The 14,040-nt window shown below is 39.1% G+C and overlaps 1 protein-coding gene across 1 annotated transcript in view; it reads right to left on the bottom strand.

Moving 5' to 3' along the window:
• The window catches only part of ptp4a3a (protein tyrosine phosphatase 4A3a), a 65,070-nt gene that overhangs the window by 20,143 nt on the left and 30,887 nt on the right, over window positions 1–14,040 (bottom strand). The gene's annotated exons all lie outside the window — the stretch shown is intronic.

Here is a 14,040-nt window from a genome sequence, read left to right as displayed (position 1 = left end):
AAAAAACTATGGACTGCAGCTTAAAGGAATCTCACAAAAAAAGTTACATGGTGGCATAACTTCAAAATCCCGATCCATGGTGATAAACAAATGAGATTTGGAGAAGACATTGTGTACTTGTGTTGCAGCAGGTGATGGGCCCTTAGGGGCAAATCTGTGCCTCTATTTCTATGTACACACAACTATGTGCTTCCCACAGGGATAGTGCAGTTGATCTCCAATAATCTCAGAAGCATGGATCACCATGGCAGGAATTTGTGCAGCTACGTGCGAGTCATGTTACATGAGTCAATTTCACAATTATCAATACTTTAGCAAAAACTAATGCTATAACCAGGGTTCTAAATTAACACCCGCCAACCCGCCAACTGCGGGTTAAAATTCATTTTGGCGGGTGTTAATAAAAACTTACTAGCCAGTTTGGCCGGTGATGCATAAGGCTCTGTTCTCGGTCATTTATCCCCTGGCCGTACTTCCTACATTTCCCATGAACACTGTGCCGTAATGCTACGTGATGACGTTTCATACGCCCATTGGCTGCGCGCAGTTTGCAGTGAAACCAGCGCGAGAAATGATCATGGAAAAGAACGGAGCGTCCGTCCACCAGAAAACACAAGGAAGATGAAGAACGAATGGAGCCAGAGCAGGGAGCATAGACTGAAAGAGGAGGGAGCTAGTAAAGTAAAGTAAAAAGTTAAGATTAAACTAAATGCGGAGGTGGTTGGGACAGACTTCTGGGTTTAAATTTAAATGTCGTTTAACGAGAGATACGTTATTTTTTTAAGTTTAAGGTTTTTGTCATTATTTCTGAACAAGCTTATACATTAGGCAATATACACAACAAGCTTACTATATATCTTAAGGTTTTCTTTTAGTTGAAAACATTAAACAATATGTGTAAACAAAAAATATAAACAGCAAAAGCATTTAAGCTCAAGCAGCGCAAACGGGGGAAAAACGCTAAAAAAGCAGACTGCGCAGTTATCGTACAGAACGTACATAACGTTACTCGAGTAAGCATGATTATCGTGTTTATATTGTTTCACGTTCATGTTGAGAAAAACAATAATATCCACATGCTCGAGTGAGAAAACGCGCTGCGCTGACAGACGTTGCAGAGACACGTGTGTGTGTGCAAAGTGAAGTAACAGCACTTTGCGTTTTCTGTTCTTAAACCTGTATCCCTCAACGAAATTTAAAGGAAGCATATGTCTCAAAATCATTTTGCTACCAGAAGATATCATCTCGGATCATGATTCCCTTGGGGTACAGCTGCTGTCCTGCAGTCGTTAATGCAGTGATGGACAGCTGCTTCCTCAGTCGACTGGTGTTTCTTTGTATTTCATGTGATTTCTCATAGGCCTATATATTGTGGTGGTGATATTATGATAACTCAGTTTAATTAATAATTGATTAAAAGTAATTCCATTTTGTAATAGGCTATAATTTTCATCTAAGTAATTCCAAACTTCGTGAGGCAGACAACGACATTATGTGATCAAATACAATCCACTTGTTAAACACGCTCCACTCAGTGCATTTAATTATAACTGGGAAAAAAAAGAAAAAAAAATTCGAATAGTATTTTATTTTTTGAATTACAGATCGAAAATTTGAATATTCGTGCACATCCCAAATAGATAGATAGATAGATAGATAGATAGATAGATAGATAGATAGATACCAAACTTGAAATGAAATGGTTGCACTTTCTGTGTTGTATTGTACTTTATATGTGTTTTTCATGCCAACAAACAATGTTAATAAAATGATCAAATGCATTCAGTGGCACTCATAATTTCTCTTATTTTCACTGGAAAAAAATTTGGCTAGAGGAAATTCTGATTGGCTGGTAACTTTAGAAAGTTACCAGCCACATTGGCTGGTGATCAAAAAAGTTAATTTAGAACCCTGGCTATAACTTAATGTAAGAAAAAGGTCCTTAAATTAATTACATAAGACAAGTAAACAGCCAGCCATACAATTAGAACAAAGGAACTAATTACAAACAAAACAGACAAATAAATAGAACAGAACGAAAATACAAATGAAATAAAGTGTTTTAAAGGGGTCATCGGATGTCCATTTTGTTACATACTTTGGTTAAAATTCCTCAATGGTTGTGTAAAAAAAGCTCCTCAGTGGCAAGGCACCGGGGGTGGATGAGATCCGCCCTGAGTACCACAAGTCTCTGGATGTTGTGGGGCTGTCTTGGCTGACACGCCTCTGCAGCATCGCGTGACAGTCGGGATCAGTACCTCTGGACTGGCAGACTGGGGTGGTGGTCCCTCCGGAGGGTGTGTTCCAACTACAGGGGGATCACACTCCTCAGCCTCCCCGAGAAAGTCTATGCCAGGGTACTGGAGAGGAGAATTTGGCCGATAGTGGAGCCTCGGATTCAGGAGGAACAGTGGGGTTTTCGTCCCGGCCGTGGAACACTGGACCAGCTCTATACCCTCGCTAGGGTGCTGGAGGTTTCATGGGAGTTTGCCCAACCAATCCACATGTGCTTTGTGGATTTGGAGAAGGCATTTGACTGTGTCCCTCGCGGCATCCTGTGGAGGGTGCTCTGGAAGTATGGGGTCCAGGCCCCCCCATGATTTCGTCTCTGCTTTTTGTGGATGATGTTGTCATGTTGGCCTCATCAGACCAGGACCTTCAGCGTGCACTGGGACAGTTTGCAGCTGAGTGTAAAGCGGCTGGGATGAGAATCAGCACCTCCAAGTCCGAGGCCATGGTTCTCAGTCGGAAAAGGGTGGCTTGCCCGCTTCAGGTTGGTGGAGAGTTCTGGTCTCAAGTGGAGGAGTTCTAGTATCTTGGGGTCTTGTTCACGAGTGAGGGAAGGATGGAATGGGAGATTGACAGACGGATCAGTGCAGCTTTTGCAGTAATGCGGTCGATGTACCGGCCTGTCGTGGTGAAGAAGGAGCTGAGCTGTAAGGTGAAGCTCTCGATTTACCGGTCAATCTATGTTCCTACTCTCACCTATGGTCATGTGGGTCATGACCGAAAGGATAAGATCCCGGATACAGGCGGGCGAACTGAGCTTTCTCCGCAGGGTGGCTGGGCGCTCCCTTAGAGATAGGGTGAGGAGCTCGGTCACTCAGGAGGAGCTCAGAGTAGAGCCGCTGCTCCTCCACATCGAGACCGGCCAGCTGAGGTGGCTCGGGCATCTGTTTCGGATGCCTCCTGGACGCCTTCCCGGGGAAGTGTTCCGGGCACGTTCCACCGGGAGGAGACCCCATGGAAGATCTAGGACACGCTGGAGGGATTATGTCTCCCGGCTGGCCTGGGAACGCCTCGGTATTCCCCCGGAAGAGCTGGAGGAAGTGTCTAGGGAGAGGGAAGTCTGGGCGTCTCTGCTTACACTGCTGCCCCCGCGACCCAGCCCCGGATAAGCGGAAGAAGATGGATGGATGGGTTTATTAATATTAATCATGTTTACATCATTCACTAGCGATCCCAGAGACAGGAAAGAAGCACAAAGTACTTCACATTTTAAAGATTTTAAAGGAATCTCAAGTTGTATTAACCCGAAACAGTCATTTAATTTATGGGAACACTTCCCATATATCCTGATGTACTTGATACATCACAAAAAGGATGGCATCTACGCTAATATTAGTCTCTCTGTTTCTCCCGAGGTTTACCGCAGTCCGCCGGATTCAGGCCGTATCCAGATCTGATGAAGGACCTGCGGCTGAACCCGACGACAACGCAGTCCTGAAGTCTCAACTAGTTTCTCCCCTGTAAAGGCCTCCTTCCCTTCCCTTTACCTCTGTACAGATAAAGCGTTGTCGGGATAATTCCGGTCCACGTGGCTACGTGCTTCAAGGAAATGGACTCATTCAGAGGTTACTCATGGGTCTCACTTAAGGCTGCACGATTTGGGGAAAATGTCATATTGCGATTATTGAGGTCAATATTGCGATTGCGATATAATAAACTATAATAACTTGCTTGGTTCTAAAGCAAAATGCACACACAGATTAGTGATAATTCTGAAATGTGTATTTCTCAACTCAAACTAGCAACAACAACTAAATGATTGATAACACCTATAATGATCAATAAGCCATTGATGTCTGGATAAAAATTGTTCTTTGATTAACTTTACTGACAGAAAGCTTTATTGGCTGCTGGCCCTTTAAGAGCAGCCGTTGCTGACAGAGACAAGGATCTCACACGCGCCTCATTCTCTCACAACTCTTTACGTCCATCATAAGACTGCTCTTATGTTATGAAGATACTCGACAAACGACATTTTTGCATAATTGTGTGTTATTGTTCGTTCAAGCGCGAAAGAGAACTGTATTCTGGCACGCGGTCTGTGCATGCGCATGATACTGGTGTGCGTCTTTCTGTGAGTCACAGTCAGTACATTCACAGGCAGCGCGCTCTCTTTTGACTTTTGACTGAATGGTTTAAAGCATCCGCACGAATAAGAGCGGGATCATGGAACACTAGCCAAAGGATGACAAAAAATAACAGATGCTGTGTTAATAGCCCTAATTTGTTTATTACATATTAAATCGCAGCATTTTGCTTCATATAATCGCATAGGCTTGACATCGCGATTGCGATATGATTAGTCGTGCAGCACTAGTCTCACTGCTAACTAGGGGTGTAACGGTACACAAAAATCACGGTTCGGTACGTACCTCGGTTTTAAAGTCACGGTTCGGTACGTTTTCGATACAGCAAAAAGTAAGAAATGCCAGAGAAATTTCCTATTTGTTAAAAGAAAAAATATTTTTTAAATAAGTGAGTTTTCCTACATCTTGAAACTTTCAGGTTTATAAATGGGGGTCATCTTTGAAGGATGAACAAATAATGTTTTGGTCATCACATTAAAAATAACATTTAAATTTATGAGGAGTTTAGATGCAAAAGCCATTTGAAATTTTCTTAGAATGATCATTTTTATCAAGCTTGTATATTTAAGTTCAGTAATTTCACTTAAATGGCAATGAAGATTGCCTATTAATTGTCATTTGAGTGAAATTACTGAACTTAAATGTACAAGCTTCATAAAAATGATTATTCTAATTTCTAGAAGAAAATTTCAAATGGCACTTATAGAGGCTTTTGCATCTGAACTCTTCATATAGGCTATTTATTTATATAATATTTGAGTTTTGAAGTGCTGGAAAAAGATGTGTGAAGTACTTGAAAGCATTTCACTATTCCAGCCAAACTGGTTACAGACAGTTAGTGTTACTATATTAAATACATGGTGAATGTTGCTGGTCTGTGGACGTAAAGTATTACTAGTTCATTCACGGCACAATGTTTCTCCTGGTGTCCACGTCAGCGCTGTTTGATCTAATAGAGATCTACGGTTAATAACGGAGAAATTTGAATGCTTCTCACTAGATCTCGCAGCGATGTTATTACTTCAGTGGCGAACTCAAATGTTTTCTTTACTGGATCTCTTAGCGCTGTGTTGTAATGGTTGTAACAGTGTCGCTTGATCGAGATCGGCTCCCGCTGCACAGATGTTGCTGCTCTGCTCCGAACTGATAAACGATCCGTGAAGCACAATAGCGCAGTTTCGTTCCGGTTTCATTACGCTTGCCATTTGATGTTGCGCAACGTTGTGGTGATCGCGCCAGCGCGAATTTTGTCGGCAGGAAAAATGGTCCAAGGAATCGTTCGGTTTGTATGCATACCGAACCGGAAGCCTCGAACCGAAACGGTTCAATACGAATACATGTACCGTTACACCCCTACTGCTAACAGTTTTTAAATGCAGCTGACGTGTACGGTGTACTTATAGGAAATCATGAAGAGGCCAACAACCTCCAGGTGCCTTTGAGCAGAACCACATGTGTATGAGATGGGTGAGTGGTTTCCTTATGAAAAGATACCTTATTTCAGCAATCAACAAGTTAAGAACAGCAGGTAACATGTTGCAAACACCTGCTGTAAGCAAGCTGGGCTATGTTAAGAAAATATAGGCCTATACAAATTATATTATTATCATAAAAAAAAACTTTATATTTTCCAAACCACTCATCTCATTTTTACACCATTTTGATGTTTTAGTATAGTACTGATGAAAATGTTTTTTTTTTTTTACATTTACATTTCATCACGTCATTAAGGGTGCTCCGATTGATCGGGCGCCAATCGTTAACGGTCGATGATAGCTTTATAAAGTTTGACCTGTGGTCTGGTCTCTATAAAGGCAGAGCAGAAAAGCTGATCAGATGATGCAAAACTGGCGAGACATTTTTTCTATGCGCAGCTAAAATTGCTTCTCTATTCACCAGTCTGGAAGTTCTGCCAGGTATCTGATAAGGACAATAAATTTTAAACTTATTTGCGGAGAGCTTGAAACAGCTTGACGTGCTCGATAAAAAAAAAAAAAAGTTAAACTGCATTAACCCACTAAAGTGATACTGTTTCAAGCAGCTTTCTGTGTGAGCACTCCAAGACGGAGTGGGGCACGAACAAGCAAAGTGAACTTTGAGCCTCGGGTTCGCGCCTAAATGGTTATATACACACAGAAATATGCCAAAATCACTGGCTTGGTGAGTATTCGCTTTAAAAACATTGGTTATGTGTGACCATAAACTGTTGTGAAATATGTGTATCAGTATATTGGATCCGCATTATGTTTTCATCAACTTACAGGTTATAAAGTGTATTGTACCTATGTGGGCGCTCAGTTTTTATTGTTGTTGAATTCATTTGAACAAAATCTCATGATATATAAAAGATGAAGCACTAGGCCTATGCATTATGCACAAGATATTTAAAACAGTTGATTGGCTAACTAGATGGTAAATACCAGATTAAGACACTCTTCAAAAAAAAACAAAAAAAAAACATCCTTTATAGACTGTTTAAGTAAAGAAAACGCTGTACTTGTTCAAACATCAGTTCTTTGTTTACATTTGCATTGCAAACATGCTGCGATCTCCAAACTGCGTGCAGCACTTCATTCATGATAGAGGCGGGTGGAGCTATGAGGTTTGACTGACAGTTTGAGGATCCAATGGAGTTACAAGGATTAGTCACAACACAAGCTCTTTTAAATATTTATGAATCCCACATACAGGTGTGAAGGATGACCAATAGCATTGATTTTTTTAAAATAAAATAAAACAAAAAAGATGAAATATAGAGATACCGGTATGTAACCCTGGATCACAAAACCAGTCACAAGTCGCACGATTTTATTCGTGGAAATAGCCAACAATACAATGTATGGGTCAAAATGATAGATTTTTATTTTATGCCATCATTAGGACATTAAGTAAAGATCATGTTCCATGAAGATATTTTGTAAATTTCCTACCGTAAATATATAAAACATTTATTTTTGTGAGTGAATGCAGTACAATCACGAACATAAATGGACAACTTTAAAGGCGATTTTCTCAATGTTTCGATTTTTTTGCACCCTCAGATTCCAGATTTTCCATCTTGGCCAAATATTGTCTCAATTAAATCTCGATCGCCTGACAGCGACAATATATCCTTATTTGTAACATTTTTTTATTTATTTTTTGGCATTTGATAATTCCCACAGCACAAGAATAATATAGAATTCATAGACAATTGGAAAGTTTTGGGGCAAGCCTGACCTGTTGAAAAGAGATGGTATCCATCCCTCCTGGGCTGGTGCTGCTCTTCTCTCTAGTAATTTGGCTCATAGTCTTAGAGATAAAACATGACAATCTGGGGCTCAGGTCAGGAAGCAGACAGACTGGCTAAACCGACCGTCTGCTAGCGGCCTCACGTCACCAAGGTCAGATAAATCCCATCACATAGAGCCTCTTTCACCTAGATATCATCATATAGAGACTGTGTCTGTTCCCCGAATTTGGAAATCCAAATAACGTCAGGTTAAAAATTTAATTGATGTTCAACAAATAAAAAACAGATATAATACAGATGAGCAAATGATAAAGCTTGGGTTGCTGAATATTTGATCCCTTACTCCAAAATCTCTCATAGTTAATGATATGATTTCAGATTATAATCTAGATGTGCTGTGTTTGACAGAAACCTGGCTAAAACCAAACGATTACATTATTTTAAATGAGTCAACCCCACAAGATTACAGTTATAAACATGAACCTCGTCTGAAAGGCAAAGGGGGAGGTGTTGCTGTAATTTATAGTAATATTTTCAAAACCACTAAGAAATCTAGTTTTAAATATACTTCTTTTGAAGTATTGGTGCTTAATGTAAAAATATATAGTGTAAACGATAAATCACATTTGAGAATTATGCTGGCTACTGCAGTGGTCTCAAACTCGCGTCCCGCGGGCCGCGTGATATTTTGTGGCCCCCTACTTGACATTAAAGTTTAATGTTAGTGCGGCCCGTCGTTGCGTGTGCCGCGTTTTAATTTATTTTATTTTTATCCCTTATGGGCTACCATAGATAGTCTCGTGACAGCTTACGGTGGGTTTGTTGTCAATAGTTGTCATAGACAACCGCGAAGTACAAACATACTGCGCCTGGAAAAAACGAGCACGTCGCTTCAATTATGAGCGCGCCTAGATTTGAAATAACGAACTTGAGCGCGCAAAATATGTGAGCGCGATATGTGAACGGCCCCTTGGCGAGCTCCCACCAATCAGGCCACGAGCTACTGATAGCTCGCGAGCGACGTGTTGGAGATCCCTGCTCTAAAACAATGTGAGAATAATCATTTTGAGCTTGTAATATGTGGCCAACAGGTTGATAAGAAGGTTTGCTTTGATTTGTGCAGTCAGTAATTTGAGACACTATACATGTGTAGAAAGAATTCAATAAGACGGGCAGACATGACTGCAAATATTTGTATTTCAAAAGCAATAATTGTTTTTCTAAGAATAATAAAAGGAAATGTGCCTTCCAAAAAAAAAACATTCAATATCATTAATGTGTTGTATAAAGAAAATAAAAAGGACATAAGCAAATATAAATATCACAAATATGTGTTATAGACAAATAAAGTTTGTAAAATGAACTTCAACTGTCAGAAGGACAGCTCATGAAGAACCAATCATGTACAGAAAGGAATGTTCAAATTCAGAGGAACAGTTCAGAAGAAACGTTAATAATAAATATTGAGAAGATTGAATCAGTTGTGCTCCTTTTTTGTAATACTTGAATACTATTTTTTTGTGGAATACTTGATGCGGCCCAGCCTGACCCCGACTCTACCTCCAGCGGCCCCCAGTTAAGTTGAGTTTGAGACCCCTGGGCTACTGTATACAGGCCACCAGGGCACCATAAAGATTTTATCAAAGAATTTGCAGACTTTCTATCAGAATTAGTATTGGCTGCAGATAAAGTACTAATTGTTGGTGATTTTAATATACATGTAGATAATAAAAAAGATGCATTGGGATTGGCATTTAAAGACATTGTAAACTCAATTGGAGTTAGACAACACGTGTCAGGACCTACTCATTGTCGTAATCATACTCTAGATCTAATATTATCACATGGAATAGATGTTGATGCTGTTGAAATTCTGCAGCAGAGCGATGACATCTCAGATCATTATCTAGTCTCATGTAAATTACATTTAGCCAAGGCTGCAAAGCCGACTCCGTGTTATAAATATGTTAGACATATAACTTCTGCCACTAAAGATTGCTTTATCAATAATCTTCCTAATCAGTTTCATCATCTCAGCATCCCGGATAGCTTAGAAGAATTGATATTGCAACAGAAACTTTTAACTCTCTCTTTTCCAGCACTTTAGACGCAGTTGCTCCGTTGCGCTTAAAGAAGATTAAAGACAATAGTCCAACGCTGTGGTACAACGAGCACACTCAGGCCCTTAAGAGAGCAGCCAGAAAAATGGAGCGCAACTGGAAGAAAACTAAACTAGAGGTATTTCGGATTTCATGGAAAGAGAGCTCGATTGCTTACAGAGAGGCTTTAAAAGCTGCTAGATCTGCTTATTTTTCAACCCTATTAGAAGAAAATAAACATAATCCAAGGTATTTATTTGAAACAGTGGCTAAACTAACGAAAAAGAAAGCTTCAAGCTCAGAAGTGTCCAAGCAACACAGCAGTGATGACTTTATGAAGTTCTTCACTTATAAGATTGATAATATCAGGGACAAAATTATAACTATGCAACCGTCTACCACAGTATCGCATCAGGGAGTGCATTGTAGTCTCCCTGAGGAAAAATTTGATTCATTTGTTGCTATAGGAGAGGAAGAATTCTGCAAACTCGTTAATTCATCTAAATCAACAACTTGTATGTTAGATCCTATACCGACTAAGCTACTGAAAGAGATGTTTCCAGAGGTCATATATCCTCTTCTTAATATCATTAATTCATCTTTGTCTCTAGGATATGTACCAAAAACCTTTAAACTGGCTATGATAAAACCGCTTGTTAAAAAACCACAACTTGATCCTACAGAATTAGTCAATTACAGGCCGATCTCGAATCTGCCTTTTCTGTCAAAGATATTAGAAAAAGCAGTATCCTCACAACTGTGTTTCTTTCTAGAAAGAAATTATATCTGCGAGGATTTTCAGTCCGGATTCAGACCGTACCATAGCACTGAGACTGCTCTCATTAGAGTCACAAATGATTTGCTCCTATCATCCGATCGTGGTTGTATCTCTCTATTAGTGTTACTCGATCTTAGTGCTGCATTTGACACAATTGACCACAACATTCTTTTAAATAGACAACTATGTTGGCATTAGTGGAATTGCACTAGCATGGTTTAAATCATACTTAACTGACCGTTATCAGTTTGTAGCAGTAAATGAAGAGATGTCTTATCGATCTAGGCATGTGCCGGTATCAAATTTTCATGCTGCGGTTAATTGATTGAGCTTTTATCACGGTATACGGTATTATCACGATATTTTAATTGCTCAAGAGAAACAGATGGATTGTGGGTATCTAAAAAACAACAACTTGCATCACAATGTGTAATTGTGATTTTCAAAACATATGGTAACTAAACAATTTTATTAAGTTTAGCGACAACATGTTACAATGTTTACATGGTACAATGACTGGTAGGCTACTGTTTGTATTATTCAATTAAATTCTTGGATTTGATTTCAATCTTAATTCAATATTGACTCATTTGGATAAATATTAGGTAGGCTACAGTCTGCATGTTAATTTTTCTCAAGAAAAAAATATATCTCACATAATGCTGTAAACATACAGAGAGAAATGAAATACAATGCGGTTTTACAATGCTGAATGTTTTTTTATTATATATATATCAAAAGTAACCTGCTCTGTCTAGTCTGTCGGTGTCAGTGTCCTCTTTGCTCCGCGATTTTTCTCTGCGTGAGAGCGTGTGAAAAGTGTCAATTGTGTAAAGCGCCTTTCAGACAGGACCCGGAATGCGCTGCGCTGGCCGCTGGGTTCAACGTTGCCCTTTAGATACAACGCGATTTGCTATTTTGCAAATAAAAAGTTTAACTATTTTGAACTTTGACCCAGGCGTCCTTTGGTCGACGCAGCAACAAAACGTCCACGCACGTGTTCCGCGTCCTGTCTGAAAGGCGCTGGAGTCTCAAGCTGAATGCGTGAGAGTTGGCAGCCCTGTGGGGGATAAATCGTCGGCAGCGTTCCTCCTTCCGCCATGCTTCTACTCCATGTGAGGATTGTTTACATTGGACTAGAGAGCGCACTGCGCCGCATGCACACAGTGCTTATACATGTGGGGATTGTTTACATCAGAGTGCGCACGTGTTTTGCGCAGCATATACGCAGTGTTTAGGCGGTTGATGGAAAATAAGCTAATGCGCGTTCTAAAAGTCTAAATTCGAATCTATTATTTTTCACGGTATTTTAAAGTGCCCGCGATAACAATATTGTGCATATTCATTACCGCAATTTATCGCATTACCGAATACCGGCACATGTCTATATCGATCACAAGTTCAGTATGGCGTACCACAAGGCTCAGTACTAGGACCGTTGCTGTTCACTCTGTACATGCTACCATTAGGAGATATCATTAGGAAACATGGAGTTAGTTTTCACTGTTATGCTGATGATACTCCAGGGTATCTGCACACTTTTTAAATTCAAATTTAAGGCTTTTTAAGACCTTTTTAAGACCTGAAGAAATCAAAATTAATACCTTACATTAGGGGTGCGCAATATTGAAAAAAAAATGTCTCAATATTTTCAAAGTTTTGTTGATGATAATTAGATGATATTTTACTGATTGTGTTTGTGTACTGGTACCATGGCTGGTTTAGGCCTGTTGTTGACAGCTGACTCACGAAGATATTAATATTTTTCATATTCTATGCAGTGGTCAGTTCACAGCAGTGAAAGGAATTAACATTTTTTTATTAAAGGGCAATATTTGCAACCTTAAATTGAGTTCCAGGGGCATTTTCACCCATTATGGACTTTTTTTTTTTTTTTTACTTAGAGGTATGCATCACCTTTTATGTCAAATTCTAACATTCAAATTAAATTATATTAGAATAATAACACAATACCACTGTTACCAGTTATATTAAATCATTAAATCAAAATCCATCTTTGCAGTGCAGAGGAGACACAGAAGCAGAACTGGCATTAATATATTTATACTCCATTTACAATTGCATAAATAAAGCTATGATATATTCATTTTTTTCAATTCTTAATTCAATATTTAAATATGAACTGATTTCTAATTGTAACATTTTAATTACAGGGTACTTAATGTGAAACTAAACCCGCAAGTAGGTGGCGGCAAGTCACTGTCTCAGGGAGTCATTCATTCAAACGATTTGTTCAAACGGCTGATTCATTCAGGAACTGCAAGTGATTGTTCATTGAATCGTTAAAATGATTCGTTCAAAACGCGGATTTCAGTCAAGAAATCATCGCTGTCTTTTGCATTGAGACTCTGCTACGGTTTCATTTTGAAATTCTCGTCAGCGAAATAAAGGGAAAACAAACAATATTGACAATATTGTTTATAAAATGTAACAATGTTAATTTAACTGTTATATAAAATAAATATCATATTTGCTATTGTGCACGGGAAAACAGCCCTCTTGCTGATGTAATATTGTATGATGACAACATATGATATATAAAATACAAAAACTTTATACGTCTATTAGGGAACATACCTATAACTGCACTGACACATCACGCAGTGAAAGCAAGCATGAGAGACAAATGCGATGTCAGCTCGCAGTGCGCCCTCGTACATAGTTAACGTTAAAGTAAAACAATGATTACAATATCATAATAGACAATACACATCGCACACCACTACGCACATAAAGAATGAACTTACAATTGAACTGAAATTAACCAGCTTTCTTCTCCTCTCCTGCTGTTTCGCGTGCAGGAGACAGACGTAATGCTGGCGCGAATGTGACGCGAAATGTCACGTGAACGAGCAGATCCACAAAGAACGAATAGTAAATAAAAAAGTACGCTAATTAGATAGTTTTAATTTGGAAAACATTTAGATATGTCTAACTCAAATTGCCATTGAAAATTTAAGACCTTTCATAAGTCAAAATAAGACTTTTTAAGACTTTTTAAGGCCATACATTTTTAAAATCTAATTTAAGACTTTTTAAGACTTTTTAAGGACCCGCGGATACCCTGTACTCAGCTGTATATTTCTTCAAAACCTAACGAAACTTACCAATTCACAAAATTAACGGAATGCATAGCTGATATAAAAAATTGGATGACTAGTAATTTTCTACTACTGAATTCTGAAAAGACAGAGATTCTAATTATTGGACAAAAAACTTCCACACGTAATAACCTAGAATACTGTCTAACACTTGATGGCTGCTCTGTTAAGTCTTCGTCGTCGGTTAGGAACCTGGGTGTGCTCTTTGATACCAACCTTTCTTTTGAAAGCCATGTGTCTAGTATCTGTAAAACTGCATTTTTCCATCTTAAAAATATATCTAAAATACGCCATATGCTCTCATTGGGAAATGCGGAACAATTAGTTCATGCGTTCATGACCTCAAGGCTAGACTATTGTAATGCTCTACTGGGTGGTTGCCCTGCATGCTTAATAAATAAACTACAGCTGATCCAAAACGCAGCAGCTAGAG

The sequence above is a fragment of the Rhinichthys klamathensis genome, unplaced genomic scaffold (assembly GCF_029890125.1).
Source record: "Rhinichthys klamathensis goyatoka isolate OS25496 unplaced genomic scaffold, OSU_Roscu_1.1 h1tg000111l_1, whole genome shotgun sequence".
Classification (NCBI taxonomy): Eukaryota; Metazoa; Chordata; class Actinopteri; order Cypriniformes; family Leuciscidae; genus Rhinichthys; species Rhinichthys klamathensis.
This window is presented reverse-complemented; position numbering and strand designations above follow the sequence as displayed.